This window comes from Gouania willdenowi, unplaced genomic scaffold (genome assembly GCF_900634775.1).
Source record: "Gouania willdenowi unplaced genomic scaffold, fGouWil2.1 scaffold_7_arrow_ctg1, whole genome shotgun sequence".
Classification (NCBI taxonomy): Eukaryota; Metazoa; Chordata; class Actinopteri; order Blenniiformes; family Gobiesocidae; genus Gouania; species Gouania willdenowi.
The window spans coordinates 162337-168084 of record NW_021145245.1 but is presented as its reverse complement, the minus strand read 5'-3'; positions in this window follow the sequence as shown (position 1 = coordinate 168084).

The window sequence follows — 5748 nt, the reverse complement described above, 5'->3', positions numbered from 1 at the left end:
GAACGACAACTCCGGGTCCTCCTCGACCAGCGTCCCATCCAACAGACGTGTTATTAGATGAATCTTCACAATCTGTCCAGGTTGTGGCCTACTGTATCTTCTTCCTCCAGCCTGCAGCACCTTTTTCAGTAGCACACCATTTCTAAAGATATCTAACCACTCATCAGCAGGTGGTTGGGGGTCAGTTTCTCTCCTCATGGACTGATCCATGACAATCTTATTCCCACTCTTCACGACTGGTGCACTGTCACTGCTTTGGTAAACAACCTGAAACACAAGAAAACATATTATAAGTAGATTACCATTATTAGCTGGCAGCTTCTGAGCAGGGTTGGGGTCATTAATAATTGTAATCATGTAATTGATAATTAATTACAAAGATGGTGTAGTTATAATTGTAATTGTAATTTTAAAAATCTGTTGCTGTCATAATCTCATTAAATTCTAGTTGAGTTCAGATCATTTTCTTTGTAATCGTAATTGCCTTTAAAATTCTATAAAAAAGTCAATTATTTAATGCTAAACTGGTGAACATGTTCTACACATATGTAGTTAAAATATTATTAAAATGTTTATATCAAGCTTTCCCACATTTTACCATTTTAAAAGTGTATTTTACAGCTGACTTAAGACCCGTTATCATATGAGATGCTAACAGAAAGCTAACACAAGAGAAAAGTTAACTTTTATTAGGTTATCTATTTCAGGCTCAGTATTTCTGATTCATTGTAAAGTAAATGATAACGTACTGTAAGTGCAATTGAATTTTTGAGGCAAAAAAGAATAAATTATTGTGATTCAATTGTAATCATAATTGACTTGTTAGATTGTCCTCTGTGCCAAAAGATGGTATGAGATTTACCGTTTAAGAGCAGCTTAGGGAAGGATGTTAATTCTGGGACGTATCAGTCTTTCTTTGAATCAGGGGCTGTTCCAGATGTTTCCTATTCTCTCCTATCTGCAGCTTTGGGCTTTCACACTATGTCTGTGCTTTTTCTCCTGAGGAAGTATCTGCTCTATGAGCTCTGCCTTTCAATTTCTGTCTTTTGTTCTTTTTTGTGGAGTTCTACGTTTTTTTTTTTTTTTTTTTTAAAACTTTTTTCAGCCCGGTACCGCCATCCCACACCAACGGCGCCAGAAGAGCCACCCCCCCCCCCCCCCCCCACGGAGGGGACCCCCGACGACCCACGCACGAGTTCTACGTTTTAATTTCTTCCTTTGAAGTTCTGCTTTGTGATGTCATCTTCTGAAATTCTGCTCTTTGAGGTCTTCCTTTGATGTTCTTTGATGTGGAGTTCTTCCCCGGCATATCAACGGTTGTTCTAAACTCCTCAGTAGCCACTGTTACATGATGTTTTTTAAATTCAGAATGAGTTATTCTGCATTAAATCATTCTGCTTCATGTTTACATGGTAATAGTAATTCCAGAACTGAGGTTTACATGGAAAACTGGTTTATTCAGCTTTATTTAATTCCACTTTAGGTCTGGGGGTTGGGAAGGCTCTGATTGGACAGGGGGCGAACAAGACGTATCACGTCTATTGGGAAAAACACACAACCAACATGTTATTGTCGGCTGTAACACAGAAGACCACACATGAGAAGTGTTTTCACCTTTATTTGGATTGTTGTAATGAAGCAACAGCTCAACAGTAACACACTTTTGTCCACGGAGCAGAAGAGATAGAAATTAATCACCTAAAAATGGTTCCAATGATAAACTTGGTGATATTACAGCCTGTGCAGCAGTATGGGGGGGACGCATGTCCGGGTCTTAGTATCACCCGTCTGATGAAACCTGTTCCGTTTGCTGATCTCCATGTGTGTGATAAGTCCATGTGTCCGTGTTAATGTCAGCATGTTTATGCCTCCGTCCATTCCCTTTTTTCATTATATTCATGGCTAAAAACGCTCTTATTAAATAGTGTCAGTGTCATACCACAGAGAGAAGCTGTGACTGAGAACATCCTCTACATCAGAGGTCTCATCCTCGTGGCCACAGAACAATGTGAAAATGTAATGTTAGTGAAGCCCATGTGTTTTATACTGTAATGTAATGACGTGACTCGAGCTGTTATCAAAGGTTTATCAGCCTTTAATGGAAGTCGTTAAAACATCATGTACCCCTCATTCTCTGCTGACGCCCACCCTTCCCCAGCCTCCCAGCCAATCAACACACAGAACACATGTAAACAAAGACGAACATTGGCAGAGAAAGCTGCACGTAACGATGCTTCAAATTCCATGGGAAACCACAACACCTGTTAAACATTGAATAAACTACACGTGGAACATAACTCAGTAACATAGGACCTAGTCTGTTACAATATGAATGGCACTTTACAGCATTGTGCGTTGACAATGTCACCAAGGGAAGCACACCACCGATAGAGCCACCCACCCAGCCAACTCGCACCCGCCGTCTCGCTTCCGAGGCTGGGGGCTCATAGGGGACCTACTCGCCTTGGTTATCGTCAACGAAACATCGGTGTTGGCTGGAACGTACAGCTGATTCCATGGGGTTATTATAGAAAATAAATGACTCTGTGGTTGTGTCCCATGGTTTGTATCGGCTATAATCGGCTAATGTCCCACTCTCCCGACGGATAGTAAACGCCCCACTGGCGATTGCCATTTTCCACTCTCTATCTTGGTACTATCTACCATCTACAAATGTCATGATGTTAATGTCATCACAAAATACATGAACATTGAGCACAAAGAGAAAGAGTGGTTCATTATCCACCTTGTTGTTGTCGGAAGAAAAAGCAGAAATGACGTTCTCCATGCGTCTGGTTGGCTAAACACGTGACTTTAACTGTATTGCTGGGAGAGCGACAGCAATTAGCTGACGTCATGTCATGTTGGATTTTCTGCAGAAACACTTTTTAAGTTTTTGGTTGAAATGTCATGACAGAAATTAAGATAATTAATTTAACAAAATAACCAAAGAATGACGGGCAGTGTCGACCCTAACCTCTCTGGTGCCCTAGGCCAGATTTTATTTTGGCCCCTTTATATTTTTATACCATGTATTTGACATTTACATTATTGTTATATTATTATTATCAGAATAATTTCTAACACTTACATAGTGGTCTTCACCATATCCACAAAGATGCTTTACATGAGGAGAAAACATGAGCAAAATTACTTTTTTGACATTTTATTTACTTGTGATAAAAGGGTTTCACATACACATATAAAAGAACACAAACAAGTAAATAAAAGCTAATTTAAATATCTTAGTAATTAATATTATTATAGTAAAGCATTGCACAAAAACAAGATACAGATTAAAGATTATTATTTTGAATTTAAATACTTGTGACTACAATGTTTTACTATATTTCATTATGTGAAAAGATGCAAAATTTCCAGATTTAATATAATCTTACTTAAATTTCAGTAATGAACACACATTAATATAAACAATTACAGTTCACAGAGGTATTGCACAGAGAAACTATTTAGTAAAAATAGTGTCATTTTCTGGTGGTGATTTATAAACAGCTTTAACCAACACAAGCTAAAAAAAAAAAAGCCCCATTCATTATATGAGGAGAGATTTGTCTCAAAAATATTCACTAATACATATGGAGCCCTGGAGGTGACATGGATGACTTAATTATCTCGTAGTGCAACTTACTTATTATCTCACACTGTGAGTTACAGAGACTGGTTCTGGGTCAGAGTTTATCACAATGACATCATCCACAGTGCTGGGTATTCATCTGTTTATTGATTTTTACTTTGAAAACGATTCAAAATATAAAGATATTAATGATTTGTTTGCTAGACGGCACAACTTTAACATGAGTGACGGACAGGTAAAGAGGATACTTTAGCTCTAGAGGACACAGTCGTCATAAAGCATAGCTTAGAGTCCTGGTTGAATTCATTAACAACAACTACAATACTACGGTAACTTCATGGATACCTGTGGATAATAATAATATTAATGTATTAGATTTTATTTAGTGCTTTTCATAGACACTCAAAGCTCTTTACATTGATGTACATCATTCTTTCACTCCACACACAGTGGTGGTAAGCTACTATTGTAGCCACAGCTGCCCTGGGGCAGACTGACAGAAGTGAGGCTACCATAGTGAACCATCGGTCCCTCTGACCACCACCAACACTCACTCACACACTACATTCATACGATGGATGTACATGGACTTGAAAATGGTTGTATTAGAGTTTTTCAGCGTTTCCTCGTCCCTACAGATGCAGACAATAGCCTTGATAGTTACTGACCCTCAAAGTAACACCACCAGTAATGTTACATACAGCACTAAGATAAGACTGTACAGTGAATAGTGAATGTGATCATGTCCCTCTGTCACACATTGATCCCACCCACCCACCCACCAACCACAGCATGGAAGGTCCAGTTGACAGAATGTTATATATGTCACTCACATGTACTACCCAAAACAATGTTTGACTGTTTGACCTACATAAAGATATTACATTAAAAAAGAAGAAAAACACTCATTTCCTTAATACTCTGTGTGTTATTTTCTCTAATGAAGCACGTTATTCATACATACTGTATATCTGTGTAGAGTCAAATGTGCTGATCAATCAATTCAACAATGTTGGCCCCAAATGAAGTGAAGCAAAGCAGATGAGAAAGTGTTTTATTTCTATGAACAACAGGCTGAGTGGAAACTTTGGTCCATGTGTAACACAGCAGTGATGGTTACAGCATTCATCCTCTGCTTCAGTGGATCAATCACATCTGAAATGAAAAAACTACAAAGACACACATTTATTTTCTTTTATTTCTAGAATTATCTTTTGATAATGTTTGTTGTTGTGAGGATTAGGACACAATGTGACAAGATGTGTCAGCTCAGATATTTTTATACTGCATTTTATTTTATGGAGATTAAATTTGTGAAAGTGAAAACATAGAATACAGTTATTTAAGTTTGTTTTGTATGTGGTGTTATGATTTTTTTTTTAAAAATCATAACTTATTAGACATTTCAGAGGACTCCATTTTAATTCCAGGTGACCCCACATGGGGTCACGACCCCAAGGTTAAAAAACAATGCATTACATTATAGTGTACAGGAGTAGGGGGTACATGGCCTCAGGTTAAATGTTTGAAGGGGTACGGACTGTGAAAAGTTTAGGAACCACTGCACTAGGGCGACCGTGGCTCAGGTGGTAGTGGGGTGTCTTCTGATCGAGAGGTTGGGGGTTCGATCCCAGTACCTGACTATGTGTCGAAGTGTCCTTGGGCAAGACACTGAACCCTAAGTTGCTCCCAGTGGTTGACTAGCGCCTTGCATGGCAGTCCTGTCCCACTGGTGTGTGAATGTGAGAGTGATTGGGTGAATGAGCTGATATGTAAAGCGCTTTGAGACTGTTACAGTGGTGATAAAGAGCTATATAAATCAAGTCCATTTACCATTTTACCATTACCACTAGAACAATTGTTTACAGGAATTTAGTGAACAAATTAAAGAAAACAGATATTTTTTTTTACTGAACAATTCTCCATCATATCATATCATTGTCCATCAATAAAACAGAAGTTGTACCATTAGTAATTACTCCTCTAATAAATGTGTAAATGTAGAACAGTGTCTTCCTCTTTGTGGAACACAGAGTTGTTGTGTCCTTAAGTCCCTATTCTCCACTATTGGGTGGTGTTTTCACTGGTAATATTACAGTAAATAGAACTAGTGGGGATTACACACTGCTATCAGGGTAGCTGATACCTCACTG